General features: G+C 40.1%; 2 protein-coding genes across 2 annotated transcripts in view; one reads left to right on the top strand and one right to left on the bottom strand.

Moving 5' to 3' along the window:
* Positions 1–17834, bottom strand: part of Men (NADP-dependent malic enzyme) — a 124993-nt gene that overhangs the window by 21606 nt on the left and 85553 nt on the right. The gene's annotated exons all lie outside the window — the stretch shown is intronic.
* Positions 9758–17834, top strand: part of Cad89d (cadherin 89D) — a 66528-nt gene continuing 58451 nt past the window's right edge. Inside the window, exon 1 of the mRNA XM_076902868.1 lies at positions 9758–9970. The gene's annotated coding sequence lies outside the window, so the exon portion shown is untranslated. The remainder of the gene's footprint in view (positions 9971–17834) is intronic.

Below are 17834 nucleotides of genomic sequence, written 5' to 3'. Positions count from 1 at the left end.
GAAACCACGCTCTCCCCAATGGTGAATGCGGGTACCATCGAGATCTCAGCGAGGCTTAGCATTAGGACGCATTGCCCAACGACAAGAACGAACTTCGTAGACCGCCCCAAGCCGTCTTACAGCAGGTCCGGAGACCCCAGCGACACGGGGTAGGAGCTACTCGATCCGAACCCGCGATGAGCGCGTCCACTGTGCTAAGCCTATACCCAGGTCGAGTACCCAACGGGCGTACCAACCAGGGCTGCGAAATCTCGATGGGCACCGAAAACCACATCAGTTTGATTGAGTTTCGACTATCTCGCTGCGTGAGGATAGAAATCGGAATTACGAACGAATAAAGAACGAGAAGTGATCGTGAAGCGATCCTACGAAGCATTGAGTTAGATTGCTCGAGCGTGTATGTAACGCAATGGTTTACCAGTACAACTAATCGCGAACCGATTTACGCGAAAACCATTAAGTTCTATTTTAATAAACGAACGGTAAGGAATTATAAAAATGGCTATTTCTCACTTTGGATAAGAAAATGTATTCTTTTACAATTTTCTTATAAAGGTGAAGAAGGGAATGGAGTATATGTGAATTACATACAAAATATAAAACTAATTAAAATTAAGGATACAGCGCATCCAGCGGCGATCCAGCGACTATTCAGCGGTGAGAACGTAAAGTTAACTTGACTTAATTCCAACCAGAAAACGACGACAACAAATTCGCAGAAAATACTTAGAATTTCGAGATTTTCTTAATAGTTTTCCTCGACCAGAATTTCATACAATCTCTCTTTACGTGAAGCAATCCACAAGAATTATGGAAAATGCGGAATGGTGATTTTTTAAAAAAATACCAGAGTGATGCCTCCAACGTTGCGTTCACCAAAAGTGCCATTTTTCATTTTCATATATGAATAAAATAAATGAAACAGTAAAACCACTTTGTGACTACAGAATAAGTAAAAACCAAATCGTTGATCGAGCTAATTGAAGTGAATTCTTGCCAATATAGATTATTTTATTAAGATGATCCCACGAATATCGGTGTATAATTAAATATTTATTGAAACAAACAGAAATTCAGAAACGCAGAAATTAAAATTCCAATGATGAAACAAACCTTTTTCGAGAACAAACACTACAGAGAGATTAACAAATTACGATAGAGAAGTTGGGATAAAAGGGAATGGTCACATATTTATAAAATTACATTATGTGAATGTACAAATATGTTCGCAAAAATTAACTTAAATTAAGTTATTTGCAATGCAATTTAAAGTTTCGAAGTCCTGAGAAGGACTTGGAAGATTTAAATTGTATTGCAATAGACTCGATACTAAAAATACCAGTGATTAAATTATTCCAATCAATTGCAAAGTTAATGAAATAATAGTCGAATAACAGAATGAATAAACATTATGGTAAATTATTGAAAGTAAATCTATGAAATCTTTGTACAAGTGAAAAATCTATCTATCTTTATCGGAACATTACGAACCACAATCTTTTAACCGGTTCGATATTTTTAGTATCGAGTTTACAACTAAACTTATGTCTACATGCGTAGTCCTTAGCTTGATACCGTTTTCGAGAGCGCAATCTCTCGAAAACGTTACCAAGGAGCCAGGTCCACCCCGTGGAGGTGACTACGCAGGGACCCATCCCTAGAATAATCCCTAATCCCATCCACCCTCCATTACATTCGTGTGTTCTCGGTACAGAAGGTACCGAGGACTGACTCTACTTGTAAACTTTAAACTGAAATCCATAATACATTCTCCAAAATCTAAGATTGGTTTTAGAGATTGCAGTATGGACTTTTCGAAAGGGATGACGAGGAATGCCATTCTCTTACCAGAAGTGAAATTTTTAAAGTTACTCTACAAACACTTTAGACAAATTAAAGTGTTTCTAAAAAAAGTTCTACGGTACGATACTCTAAATTTGACTACTCTATTGTAAGAAAAGTTACGAAGAGTCTTGGTAAAAATAGAAACAAAATTAAGTTAAATTAAAGTTAAGAGAAGAAACTGATTTGGAAGAATGGAGATAAAATTCGCGACGCGACCGAAACGAACAAGTATCAATGAACCTGCGTTAATTCTCACGAGAGCATTCTACCCGATGGTTCAGCACTAGTCACTAGGTGAACCGTACCCGACGCGAATCGCGAACAAGTTATGCCACGTCTTACGTCGAAACAATTGATACCACGCTCTCCCCAATGGTGAATGCGGGTACCATCGAGATCTCAGCGAGGCTTAGCATTAGGACGCATTGCCCAACGACAAGAACGAACTTCGTAGACCGCCCCAAGCCGTCTTACAGCAGGTCCGGAGACCCCAGCGACACGGGGTAGGAGCTACTCGGAACGAACCTGCGATGAGCGCGTCCACTGTGCTAAGCCTATACCCAGGTCGAGTACCCAACGGGCGTACCAATCGACCAGGGCTGCGAAATCTCGATGGGCACCGAAAACCACATCAGTTTGATTGAGTATCGACTATTTCGCTGCGTGACGATGGAAGACGGAATTTCGTGCGACTAGAGAAAAAGAAGAACTGCGTGAAGCGATTTCACGCAGCAGAAAATAAGAATGCTCAAGGGAGTATGTAACGCATTTTCATCAGTACTGACTAATCGCGAACCGATTTATACAAGAACAATGTGTTCTGTTATAATAAACGAGCGGTAACGGATTAATAGAAATGGCTCTCTCACTTCGGGTAAGAAAATGTATTCCTTTACAATTTTGTTACAATTGAGTTACAATTAAATTACTTAAATCTAAGTGCTTATAACTAAGGACGCACGCATCCCACGGCGATCCAACGGTGATCTAACGGTGATCTAGCTGTGATTCAGCGTCGAATGTAGAAATTCAAGTGAAGAAGGAACGAAATGGATTTCAAACCATTGAATAACGAGAACAGCTTCGGAGAAAATACGATCAATTTTAATATTCTTCTAATAGCTTTTCTTGATTATAATTTGAGACAATCTGTTCACGTGAAACAGTTGGAAAGAATTTTGGAAAAGGTGAAACGCCAACGCTTTAATCACCGGAAATACCATTTTCTCATTTGCAAATATAAAGGGAATAATGACACTGCTTTACGATCACAGAATACAAAATCGTTTATGAACCCCACGATGATTTCAAGCGAGTTTTTGCCTATGCAGAAACTTAGAAACGCCGAAATTAAAATAAAGTAAAGATTAAGTCGATTTCCAGATAGAAATAACTACAGATTATGCAGGATAGTTTTAAACGTCCCTAATTCCGACCAATAGTGTTTATGAAAAAGTAATGAGAATAATACCCAATAAACTGATTACCATCGACCATAATTATGCTCGATTAAGATAAATTAGGGAAGTCAGGATAGAAGGGATTCAGGTTACACAGTTATAAAATTACATTATGTGAATGTACAGATATGTTCATTAAAATTAACTTAAATTATTTGCAATCCAATTTAAAGTTCCAAAGTCCTGAAAAGGACTTGAGAGATTTAAATTGTACTGCAAAAGACTCGATACTAAAAGTACCAGTGATTAAATTATTCTAATCTACTATAAAATTAATGAAACAATAGTTGGATAATGAAATAACTAAATGAAATAATGATAGTAAGTCTATGAAATCTTTTCTACAAGATAGAAGTTGTAAATCGTAATCTTTTAACTGATTCTGATACTTTTAGTATCGAGTTTACAACTATACTTATGTCTACGTGCGTAGTCCTTAGCTTGATACCGTTTTCGAGAGACCGGTCTTTCGAAAACGTTACCAAGGGCCCAGGCCCACCCCGTGGAGGTGACTACGCAGGGACCCACCATTAAATTAAATTATTAGTTTGTTCAAACTTACCATCTCAGCAGACCAAGGACGTGACCATCGGACCAGCAGCTTCCGCCACCCTCCACCACGGGACCAGCAGCCACCATGAACTTCCATAATTGGACCAGCAGTCTCTCCAAGATCTTTCCACTCCTCACCCCACAGGCTTAGAAACCACTTTGAGGTTTCCCCAGCTCCCACTCCACAGGATCAGGCACCTCTTCATGATCCCCCACCCCTCACCTCACAGAACCAGGAACCTCTTCAATATCCCCCCACTTCACAGAATCAGGAAACTCTTCGAGTTCCCCCCAACCACTACCCCACAGGATCAGGAATCTCCTCGATATCCCCTCACCTCCCACTCCACAGGACCAGGCACCTCTTCATGATCCCCCACCCCTCACCTAGCAGAACCAGGAACCTCTTCAATATCCCCCCACCTCACAGAATCAGGAAACCCTTCGAGTTCCCCCCAACCACTACCCCACAGGACCAGGAACCTCCTCGAGATCCCCTCACCTCCCACTCCACAGGACCAGGCACCTCTTCATGATCCCCCATCCCTCACCTAGCAGAACCAGGAACCTCTTCAATATCCCCCCACCTCACAGAATCAGGAAACTCTTCGAGTTCCCCCCAACCACTACCCCACAGGACCAGGAACCTCCTCGAGATCCCCTCACCTCCCACTCCACAGGACCAGGCACCTCTTCATGATCCCCCACCCCTCACCTAGCAGAACCAGGAACCTCTTCGAGTTCCCCCCCAACCCCTACCCCACAGGACCAGGAACCTCCTCGAGATCCCCCCACCTCCCACCCCACAGGACCAGGAACCTCCTCGAGATCCCCCTACCTCCCACCCCACAGGTCTAGGAACTTCCTCGAGATCCCCTCCACCCCCCATCCCACAGGACCAGGAACGTCTTCGAGATCCCCCCACTCCCACCCTATAGGACCAGGAACCTCCTGAAGGTCCCCCCAACCCCCACCCACATGAGTTCCTTCAGGATACCCCGACTACTGACGTAGGTCTGTTGACCTCCGCGTCCAAGAGGCAACTGAGATTGTCCCTGAAATCAGGCTACCTATGTAATCATCCTAGTTCACCTTTGTAAGGTTGCGAGTTCATTCAACTATTACCCCATATACTTACATACTATAATGGCCTATAATTGATTAATTTTTGCATTTTCTATTACGCATACGTTTCTCATCTTTCTATTCATTCGAGTTAGTTTGTATAGAATGTTCTAATAACTCTACCCTTTACTGTCTTTTGGATTTGTATTTTCATTGCATTTCTTTTTGGAAGTATTACGAGATCTTGAAGATATAATATACATTACGTGATGTACCTTTATATTCACTTAAATTTTTAGATAGGTGTGATGAAACATATTTGATAGGTAGAAATCATTCTCTCTATATTAATATAAATTCCTGGTTAGAGAGACAATTTCTAAATTAAAGTAGATTTTTCTTTAGGTAGGAAGTGATGAGGGTGGGTCTCCATTCGCAGCAACCTCCACGTGGTGAGACCCGGGTTCTACTTATTTAATATATAATTATTAATTGCATCATATAGCGATATGATACAATTAAAAATTATTGAGTAAATAATTAGAAGCTAATGGCTGCCATAGATTAATTCTATTTAAATTGATTTAGAATAGTTTTAATTAGATCGATTTAATTCCATCCATAGATAGAAGAAGTATTATAGTGTAACTATTTGTATTATATGAAACTTAGGTTTTATTTTAATTTTTATTGTATATTTCATTAGTTTTATTTTAATTTATCCTACATTTCATTAGTTTTAGCGTAATTTTTTGTATATTTTATTCTATAATTTTATTGAAATTTATCGCAGAGTTTATTAGTTTTCTTGTAATTTTTTGAGTATTTCAGTAGTTTTATTGTAATTTCTCGTATATTTTAGTAATTTTATCGTAATTTATTGTATATCTTACTAGTTTTACTGTAATTTATGTGATATTACTCGCTTTGGAGATACGAGAGAGAAAGATATATAAGAAAGCTATAAGAAAGAGTGAGACAGATGATACCGATCTTACTCTGGGACCCATGGCGCCATCTCTGTAAAAAGTGCTCAAACTGGTCGCACAAAATTATCAACAGCAAAGTAAACTACTCAAGAACTATTACTGTCATCTGTACGGAAAGTATTGAAACTAATATCCGATCAGTTTGAGCACTTGTCACAGAGATGGCATCAGGGGTTCCTGAGTAGTGTAGGTATCAGTTGTCTTATTCCTTCGTATAACATCTTTCTTTGTTTTACCGGTATAGCGATAATATCGATTTATTTAAAGTTGTCAACTTTATCGGCTGCGGTGTTTGAGTCGATTACTCTTAAGTTTCTCGTCATAATTGTAGAGAACTCCACATAATGTTGCCTTTTTCCTATATGAGTAACTGTTGGTTAATATACGATTGAAACATTTATAATAAATTATTGTTAATTACATATGTATTAAATTTGACAGTAATATTATTTACTATTAATTAATTATCTTTTACTATGCACATAAATAAAATGCCTTCCATAGATAATTTTTAGCATCTATATAGTAACTTTTTAACTTTTATAATAAATTTTGAAATTACTTAGCGAAAATAAGAATATAATTTCAAACTTTGCAATGAATTATCATCGCCATTGGTAACAGTCTCTATTTCATTCAATATAATCATTCTACGTTCCTTAACAAATTGGCCAATGTGTCATTTAATGCTTTTCCCAGATACATTAAATGCAATTGACAAGTGATGAAATCTATTAATTAATGACAATAATTAATTATTCCTAGTGATCAAAATCAGACTGAAAATTATAATCAAGTCCAGTTGTTTCCTCGAGGGACAAACGGAATTCCTTACGTGGGGGGTTGCGCGATACAACCCCTATCGTTTTAGCTAAACCAGTTTGGTATGAAATTAATGCGCCTCGGGAGGGGAAGAAAAGACTGCACGCGGTAACATTCCTCTCGGTATTCCGACTTGCATTCCCCTTTCTTTAACCTCATTTCCACGCAAAACTCGCATTGTTATGCCGTGTATAGGCCGACGCCGGATAGAATGGGCTATAAGATCCGAAATGTTAATCCATTCGACGCGCGTCGTCTCGTTCGCGACTCCACTAAATCACAATATTCCGGAATGAATTCGAGGAGAAAGAAGTAGGTGGCCCCGATTGTGTTAGTTTCGCGAAAAACGAAAGCGACGTTGGGCCGCGCGAACGGATCCTTGTCGCTTCTCGATCCGAATCTCTCGTACTTAATGAAAGGTACAAATCAAAGGCAGCGATGAAATTTGGGTGTTCTCCACGGATAAGTGATTGCTATCTAAAGACATGCGTCGACAATTTAAATGAGAAGTTAGTTCGTTTTTATGAGGAAACGGGTGGACCAGATGCTAACGTGTACTAATTAAGATGAATTGTGTAACGCAAAATTCGATAGTAACTGTCCGAATTGCACGTACAATTTAGAAAGTGGCCAGGTGACTGGCTGGTTGTTATCTCCTAAAATTTCAGGTTGTAACACATCCGGTCGCATAGAAACCGATCGCGGAACATTAAGAGCGTTAATACTTTTATCTGCAGGTCTTTCACGTCTAATTAAACTGTGATCAACGACGTGATCGGAACGGTACGAAACGAAGGAAATATCGTGAATTATACTACTTTATGTTGTTGAGAAAATGTTTTGCCACTTTGCAAGTGGAATGGATTTAACGAGTCTCGCCATTCCTTCAATTTTTCTTCGATTCTAAACAATTTCATCCAATTAGGCTATTTTAGCGTACAATAATAAAGCAATAAGAAAAACTTTAATTGTAGCTTAGAGTTGTATAACAGATTTAAATCATAACTCGTTCTCGCAATTACTTCAGCAACCCAACCCAATCCTATTTCGCCAGACCGAACCCTCGCCAAAAACCTACAGAAATCACAGAATCTGCATCCGATGAAACGATTTCTTCACAATTTAAAACCGATTCGTTCGTCCAGCGGTTTCTTCTCGTTGTTCTCGTAATAAAATCGCGGGGACACCCGGCCAGGCGTGTTTTGCTTTCACTCGTCCGCTTGGAGACACCGCAGCCTCCGCGTCACCCCTAATTAACAAGAAGCGTTTCAATTCGTTCCTCGACCAACGGAATCACTTCGTCGCGTGTAATTCCTATTTATTACGCGGTTGCTAATCTCGTCAAACGACGGAGTAACAAATTAGAAACGATCGAAACCTGGCGTCGATGGAAAATAAAAAAAAGAAAAGAGAAGAAATAGAAAAAAATGTTGGAAATACTTTCGAATGCGTTCAGCGGGCGCGTGCAATGATCTGGAATGAATTATTCGATCGACTCCCTCGTTTAATCCGTCACACCTCGATCCTCGATCACGAAAGCGTCGTCGATTGCGATATTTAAACGGAGTGTTGCGATTACCGCGTTAATCGTTGCCCAGGAAACGATTCAGTTCGGTAATCGGTGTCGGGGACGTTAAAGGAAAAGTAGATTTTCTCCCGTGTGAAAAGGAATGCGAACAATCGTGTTAATGACTTGGGTTTAAGGTGTACGCACGGTTGTCTTTAAAGCTGCAGCTTTTTTCCGTGCCGCATTAGAGCCTCGATGGTCCGGAAACGGTAAAGAAAGCGGAATCAGTTTTTTCTACGAGTTATATATAATAGGAAGTGTTGCTTGATTACCTTATTAGAGTGAAGATTATTGAAATGGGTACTCGAAGTAAATTACACTTTAATCTATTACTAAAAAATATATATATATATAGACACAAGAAATGTGTAATATAACGTAGAATATGGTAATCGTCTCTAGGAAGTAATAGTTTCTTCGGTTAAATGATGGTGTTGGTAGATATAGCTGGCGAATTGAAATTAATATGTAAAAGGATTACCGCGTGCGAGAGGAGAAACGTGAGTACATTATTCAAATGGTGATATCGAATAGGAATCAATGAACGTTCCGATAAACAGTTATTAAATCCCGACGAATCCAACGAGTAACGCAACTTAATCATCATCAATCGTTGCACGTCAAGCCGGCTTTTATAGAAAAACGTCCGCGTAACCAATTACCGGTTGCTAGGAATCTTGTAAGACAGGGGAAACAAGACAAAGTTGTCTCGATTGCCGCCAGTCAATCGATCAAACTGCTCGACTTCTCGCGAGAGGCTGGTAATTGATCCGTAGGATCCTCCGAAGCGAGGATACAGCGAAAATTCGTTTAACTTTTCACACGATGAAGTGGAAGCTATTTGTATTTACACCTCTCGAGACTGCGTTCCCAAGACTGACAGCAAGAATTTTACCAAAAACTCGAACCAATGAAACCAATTAAGCCACCAAGTACCAAATGGAAGCACAAAATCGTTGCGTGACATCTTAAAAAGCTGATAAGAACTCAAAATACTCGCAGTGTGCGTCATTTAATAGACTCTACGAATAACTCGCAGACTCCGTGCAAAATGGCTGTTCGAGAAAAGCGTTCTCCAGTGTGAAGAAAGTTAAAGGAGGTCTTGGATCAGAAGGAGGACTCGGATCAGCGTGGCGACGAGAGAAGCATCGCGTTGCATTGGTGGAAACCCGGAAGGAACAGGTCATCTCATCTGCCGCCTTAAAAAGCTGATAAGAACTCAAAATACTCGCAGTGCACGTCATTTAATAGACTTTACGAATAACTCGCAGACTCCGTGCAAAATGGCTGTTCGAGAAAAGCGTTCTCCAGTGTGAAGAAAGTTAAAGGAGGTCTTGGATCAGAAGGAGGACTCGGATCAGCGTGGCGACGAGAGAAGCATCGCGTTGCATTGGTGGAAACCCGGAAGGAACAGGTCATCTCATCTGCCGCTAGCCACGGATCCACGCCGGCCAGGTGAGCACAGGTAAATACACCCGGTCCAGTGCATGGCTGGCCGTCGACACGGCAGGTAGAGCGTGCCTCAGCGTACGGTGAAGAGGAATCGAGTGCGTTCAACCCGTGGATCCCGCGTGATCCACGCCGTGTGACCTTGCCACCGCGTGATCCAGTCGCGAGGAAGCCTGCACGCGACCATATGACCGGGACAATCGGGAGGATGCTTCCTGGTGGTACGTACACACTTTTACTATCCCTTTTCACACAAAAATGTCAATCTTTTATAGGAAAAAGTAGCAAATCAATCAAATAATTTCTCTACAGGTAAAGCTTATAATGTCTCTTCTGTTAGATATTTCGTGAATTTTAGGAAAATACGAAGAAATCATACAATTACCATTTCCATTTTCTATCGAGATTATTTACCATTCGGTTGGCAAAGAGCTTTGAAAATTATTGCGTCCGCAAGAAAATGTTTACCTTCGAATTCAGTGTATATATCCTCTCTTTATTCCTCTGTGTGCATTGATCGACTGATTTTATTCATTAGCGAACGATTCATGAGGTTTATGCGGTTTTAATATGATTTTTACTACATATTTAATCGACTAAGGGTCATTTATGTTTAATATTATTAACGATTGGTAATATATGTTAATCGTCTCATTAAATGGACCGCCTCGTTAGACGGTTGGAGCAACGTGGTTACCTATTTCAGTCAGTGTACTTCATTCACTTTAATAGATTAATGTTACGATATTAGACGTGCATCGAAATAAATGTCAATCCGTTCTAAATTGCGTCAGGAAAATCGCCAATCAGCATCTGAGATCCGGTCTAAGTCGGTCTTACGTAATTCGAGATCAATCGACAAAAATGATAACCTGTTCTTCGCTTAACTCGAAGCATGATTTCGAGTCTCCACGCTTGTTAACCGAACTCGATACCAATCTATCGAGATGTGAACCTATCGGTTATCGCACTGTCGTCGATTAGACTCGAAACGCTCTGTCGAGTTACGTTTTGTGTTGAATTTTGTCAAAATTTTATCAACGCTGAGATAAAAAATGGGGGCGAGATAGAGAAGAGAGAATTTGGCGTATACCTCGAAAGAGATGCGCGGAATCGAAACAGAGCCGATTTTAGCGTGGAGTTTGTATGTCAACGTAATTCGAGATCAATCGACAAAAATGATAACCTGTTCTTCGCTTAACTCGAAGTATGATTTCGAGTCTCCACGCTTGTTAACCGAACTCGATACCAATCTATCGAGATGTGAACCTATCGGTCGTCGCACTGTCGTCGATTAGACTCGAAACGCTCTTTCGAGTTACGTTTCGTGTTAAATTTTGTCCAAATTTTATCAACGCTGAGATAAAAAATGGGGGCGAGATAGAGAAGAGAGAATTTGGCGTATACCTCGAAACAGATGCGCGGAATCGAAACGGAGCCGATTTTACCGTGGAGTTTGTATGTCAACGCAGATACGTTCCACTCAGCCGTGGTTTTCAGCGGCGCCCTTACCCTAAGCAACGGCTGAGACTCTGAAAGCGGGTTACCAGGCTATCGGTGGCCTGTGAACCGCGATCGTCGGTGGAAAAAAGGGGAAACGGAACGAGCGGCGGTATAGTTATTCCGCGAGCGATCGAGCGTGCAGGCGCCGGTTGAATTTCAAATCGAGCCACTCTCGTCAGCCGACGTCTTTCCGTTCCTGAGGAGGACGAGCGTTTTCAGGATCTCTGAAAGGGAGATCCTCTCTCTTTCTCTCTTTCTGTTGATTCCTGCGTTGTTCTGTTCGTCAGTCGAACGAAGAGGTTGTCAGGGGTTGATGATGGTACTTGTTGCGACGATTATTTGGCGTTTGGATATTTAAATTGGTAGCTTCGATGGAACGATACTGTATGGTTGTGTAGTTTGAGAAACGTTGGCTTGATTCCTTTTGTTGCACATTGGAAATATTTTAATGTGACGTTAGAAAGTATTTTGCTGATAATTTTATTACTTTCTGCAATGTGAGAAAGATACTGGTTTTAATGGTTACTATTTTAAATCTTGATTAAAATGATTTTTTTATTAGTGTTTGTACTTGATCACAAATAGCTGGTACCAAATGTAACAGTAAACAGGTTCTTAACATCCTGTGGGAATATTTCAGAATATTTAGTGAGAGGAATTAGTGGGATTGAGGTATTTAGTGGGATGCATTTGAGATATTGAGGTAATTAGTGGAATAAATTGGTGATAATGAAACTGGTGTGTTCCGAACAGTTTATGTGTAGCAGATGGTTTTGATAGATGGTTCGAATGTAGATGAAGGTCTCCAATAAATTCGAAAAGTTCTTATAATCGCATAAAATAATATTTGCTGCACTTCTCGATGCAAACACGTGATAGATTATTCTATCCAAAAGATTGCACACTGTACGAATTCATCGTAGTTTCGAACATTCAAAGTATACACCTTCGATGTTCCATTAAAAAGAGTTCTCTGCGCAGACTGAGTCATTACTTCGAACTAGCGCTCGTGAAACGCAAATCGCCTCAAGATCGTGAGAACACTTCCGTAGCCTTGCGAAAGAAATGAAAGCAAATCGAAGACCGGGTGCTAGCTCGTGGTCGATCGACGCGATCTATCGACCGGCTCGCTACTTCAGACAACGATTAACAGAATACGATCGTGCCCCCATTTTACTTTAATTAACTACGTGTACGTGTACAATCGTGGACGAATCGATTTTCCCTCTTTGCCTCGCGGTTTTTTCTCCCAATTCAGTGACCTGGACTATCATAATCGATCGCGTTGCACACTCTCTATGTCTTTAATTATCTTTTATAGGAAAAAGTAATAAATCAATCAAATAATTTCTCTACGAACAGGTAAAGCTTATAATTTCTCTTCTGTTGGATATTTCGAGAATTTTAGAAAAATACGAAGAAATCATACAATTACCATTTGCATTTTCTATCAAGATTATTTACCATGCGGTTGGCAAAGAGCTTTGAGAATTGTTGCGTTGGCTAGAAAATGTTTACCTTCGAATTCAGTGTAATTAAATAAAAGATAACTAAACTCGAACGTAATCGCAGCAAGTACACGATCATTATCATGGATAAGGTTCCGCCAAGTATTACGCACAGCAATGATTATTATTTCTGCAAGCGTCTATTATGCATAATGTCGAGTAAATATACTGGTTGATACTCAACAGACGGCTTTTCTGGCGTGCAACTCTCGAAGTGAGCCACTCTAACGGTATATGGTGTATATTACGAAACATTTAAGGTATGTTTCACTGCATCGAAAGAGATTTATACATCGACCAAGTGTTCCTTCATGAATAAAACTTCGCAATATAACAATGCACAAGTATAAAGGAACACTTAAATCTTCAAACTACCATTCTATAATTTTATAATTTTACTGTATTCGATCACGACACTCTTCGATTGTCAAAATTGCATGAAAACCCTATTCTAGTCACTAAATCAATTACATACGACTAACTGAGAGACACGATCAAGTTCTCCACTCAAGAAACGTACATTTCTTCGATTAATAAAAACTACCCCCTCTTCTTACCTCGAGCCCAACTAAATTTACAATCAACGGTGGAAGATCAACACGTTGAACAGAGTACGACGTTACAAACGACGAACAGTCGTCTGGCTAAAATAATGCGTTTACAAAACGCGAGCGATCAATCAAATTTCGCGCGTCCTTGCCTGCTTCGCGACCAAGCCCCTAATTGTCCACATATTTCCATTCCTCGCAATCAATATCAATCCACACCTGCGTTACTCCCAATCGTTGCTCGCATAAATTTCCCTGTTAGCGTCTAGGTGTCTGACAAAGTGATTGCTCGACGCGTCCCGCGACAATGCGCCTCTGCGACGCGCTGCTCCTCGGGATTAACTGGCTCGCTAAATAAACAGATTAAACGGTACCGTCGCGGTGGTATCCGCTGCTGCCACCGCTGACCCCAGAGACGCGTGCACCGCTCGTTAAACAGCACGATTTACCTTGCGTACGCGCGAAACACCGGAATCCAAGACGATTATCCGCGAGCAGATCGTTACGAAACTCGTGTGCAACACTCTGACGCGTGCAGCGCTGCTCGCTCGTTCGAGAGCTTTGATTTCCGTCCAAGATTCAGGTTCGCTGGAATATATCACCTCGCTTTGCTGTTTTCTTGGAAGTGCAGATGATACGACGGTATTTTTGGGAGTTAAAAGTGGAACGTGATTGTCAATCCTTTCATGCGGTAGCTTCAGTTTTAAGATGAACGAAGTCGCGTTTAAAGGAAGAAGAAATGAGTTAATACTTCTGATTAAAAAATTAGTGGCATATTTTAAATATTTCGCAGCGGTGATGAAGGATATGGTCGAGTCCTCGTCGTTGGTTTTATAATGACGATTTCAATTTAGTGTTGGCGATCTTGTATCGATTTTCGGTTGATAGAAGGTGTAAGAAAAGTTTTAAGAGAAATTTAAATGATTCTGAAGTTAAAATAAAAGAGAAATAAAAACCTTATTCAAATATATACTTGCTCGCTGATACCATCGCACGAGACAGTGCAACTGTGTGCCGATATTTCTAATTTTCATTTTACCTCGGCCTGTAAAGTCGCTATTCTATTCAGCCGAGTGATCACAAAAAAAGGTGTGTATTAATACGAGGCAAGATGGTAGATTAAAAATCTCGCGCGACAGAAATGATCGAGCGTTCCTTTTACGCCGGATGGCCGTCCAATCTCTCGCGGACTCGAACCGATACTCAGCGACCACCAAGCAGGCAAGACGCGGTTGCACCCCGTGCAAAAACTGGCCCGCGAGCCTCACCATCAGTCACAAGTGCCATTAACATTTATAACGGACGCGGTTTCTCATCAATCACCCCCGCTAAACGCGAAACGGTCACCTGTTCTCGATCACGGGCCCCGGCTACACTTGCCCACTAAATATATCGCGGGTGCACACGAAAATTACGCAACGACTCGCCTCCCAGCGGTCATACATCATTGCCTAACAAGGCGATCGGGAAGCGAAACGCATCCCAGTCGCCTCGTGAAGAATTACCCTCGCAAGAGTCAGCGTTCCAATTTGTGGAAACTCAGGCAGCGACGTCTCCGCGATGATCGCGCGTTCGCCAAGGGTCGCTTTCCGCTCGGTCTCGTTAATTGCATAATCGGATCGACCACGACTCGACGTTCGTTCCGGAGTCGAGCTTCGCGTTGGAAAACCGGCGAAACCGGCATGAAAATGAACCGCAACCAGTTCTCTCGTCCAAGAGCCACTTCGACTGACGCATTCCTAGCGAAAGGCCACGTAACGCGTTTCCTCACCCATAGAAATTACGGTGGATGGATGCACGAAGCTGAGTTAGCGATAGTCCTCGTATAAATGATTAGTTAGAACGATCGAACCAAGTATTTCCACGCTGCAGATTTCAGATTTCGTGTAGGCTTATTGGTAATTTCTAATTTATTGAGATTAATTGTACCATTAAAATTGTAATGGTACTTTTAGGAATTTATTTATAGTTTATTGTAGTTTTTGATTACTACTCGCAGTGAGGATAGTTTTTTGTGCGATGTTCGGCGACAAATCTGGCTAATTTTTGTAAGGAATCGAAAGTACCTTTTGGTAGGTTTGAACATAAATTTTCGTGGGTAGGTGTTACGTTCTCCAGATAAACGAGAGCTAACAACTTTCTAATGACTTTGGCGGATATTTGAAATTTATTCGATTCATGAAAGTAAGATTTCCCGTACTGGTACGTGATACGAATGTGACGTTTCGTTACGTCTTAGAGCTGAGAACGTGTTTGCTGTTACATTTCGGATCAGTTGTTTACGATCGCATATAAACTCTGATTAGCAGTTTGCTCTTAACATATTAGATATTATGCACACCGGTACCCGTATAAAGTATCATTTTAATTAAGATGGAAATTCGTTAGCATTAGAAACCAGTATTTTTCTCATAAATTTTGTACAAAGTAATTAAATTGTATCAACAACTACATACAATTGCTTGAATTATTTATATTTTTCGTGAAGTAAATGATTGAATTGATACAATTTTTCATTGCAAATAATGAAAAATAATAAGAGAAGAGATAGAAATTTGAACGAATACTATGTCAATTTGGAGAATGGGCGAGGATACGAAAACGCGTGAAAGCTAATTATCTCACGCTTGCCTCGCGAGCAAAATTAGTTTTGATATCAACGAATTGCGCGAGCAGCGGATAAACAAAAACGGTATCTTTATCTGGCTGGCGAATATGGTGAGAACCCGGGAAACGGAAACGCGAAACAGTTCGGAACTTTTGCGGGAACATTTCGTTCAACTCTCATGGATCATATCCTGAATGCGAAACGAGCGTTCTACGTACGCGGCCTCGTAAAAATCACCGGCTGTTGAGTAAAATTGACCGACGTATCCTCGAACGTTCGCGGGACTTTTCGAAAGAACTATAAAAAAATAATAACTCGACTTTCTTATGCAATTTAATTATTAGCAAGCTATAATCTACGATGTAAGTAGAGCAAGAGTTACTTCGAAAATGAAAGTCGCATGAAATCGCAAGTTTTATTAAAGCTTCGTCAAATGCGAATATCATTCGAAGCATCGTCGAAATTTCATTTAGACATGGAATTTGAGGAACGACATTGAATTCGAGCGGAATAACTCGGACGAGTATGTATAAAATAATCGATTGATACCCACGTCGAGTGCGCACTTAATTTAGGGTGCGACATACTTTCGGAAATCGCCTTGTGCATAATGTTGTCTATGGTCTTAATTCGTCACGGACTATGTCGTTCGGGTGGTATTAAATTTTGGACTTGACCCAGTTGCGCATCGAGTCCTTCAATTTTATAGAACTTCACGTGCTCGCATTTATCACGTTTCTTTTGATAATGCTGGGATATTTGGGCACGAACCACCTTCAGTATCTTCTAATATCATTACTACCTATTTGTTATATTATTCTGATAAAAATCATGAATTTTATTTTCATTCAGAACTTCGCCAATTAATATCCATCTCTCGTTACTCCTTTTGTATTTTATTCTGCTTCACTTTGATATTTCTTAGAATAAAATTTGATTTGATATATATGAATACTCAGAAGAGTAATTCCTCAAATTTATGCGATATTTAGTCAATATTATTGTTCATAATACAGCAAGGAACCATGGCCATAAATTATATACAATTCAGTTTCTACGTCTCCTATTCAGATCGTACTTGCAAGCACTCTATGTCGTAAATCAACGCGTAATGAAAGGTGAACAGTATTCATGAACGAATGGAGATCCTAGGACCTACTTACGTTCAATTCTCTTGATCATTCCCGACGACATTGATACGAATTCCGTGTCATTCGGTCAAATCTCGAATAGTCGGATTTCTCGGTCGATGATCTTCGCGTAATATATCATGCCTCTAATCGAAACCACTGTGAAACTCATAAATCGCGATAGCCATCTTTATGGTGGTGTAATATACATATTTAACACGGTTCTTCAAGTTTGGAATAGAATTTCAGTGAAAAATAGTAACATTCTATGGTTCTCACGAGTTTGTATCCATTGAAAATGATTAAACATAATTTTGTTTTCTACGTACGTTAAGAAATTAACCCTTTAATGCTTTCGTGGGATATATCACCATTTAACAATGACTGTTTGACAGTATATAACTTATTTTTTCTATTTTGTGTCTTATCTAAATAGATGCGTGTATATTTGCAATTGTTTTTAACTTCACGTTTCAAGTTGTGTTATATATACTTGATTAGAGTGTCTGGTTAAAATAGAGGTATTGGTAACTCAAGATTCTTGAAGTAAACCGTTTATTTGCTTTCTAAGAGATTTAGACACAGCGATGTATTTTAACGCAACGAATAAATGCATCAGAGATGTGGAAACGAGTGTATTCGAGTGAAAACGAGTTCGTTGCATTCTATGCACGTCCCCGATATGCCATTGACCGCGAAACGAATCGAAAGTGTAGCTTGATTTCTTTGGAATATTTTATAATACCAACAAAGGTACTTCATCGAAATTGTTTGGCATAACAGAACGC

Source organism: Xylocopa sonorina, chromosome 10 (assembly GCF_050948175.1).
Source record: "Xylocopa sonorina isolate GNS202 chromosome 10, iyXylSono1_principal, whole genome shotgun sequence".
NCBI lineage: Eukaryota > Metazoa > Arthropoda > Insecta > Hymenoptera > Apidae > Xylocopa > Xylocopa sonorina.
The sequence above is the reverse complement of the archived record's forward strand: the minus strand, read 5'-3'. Positions and strand labels throughout refer to the sequence as shown.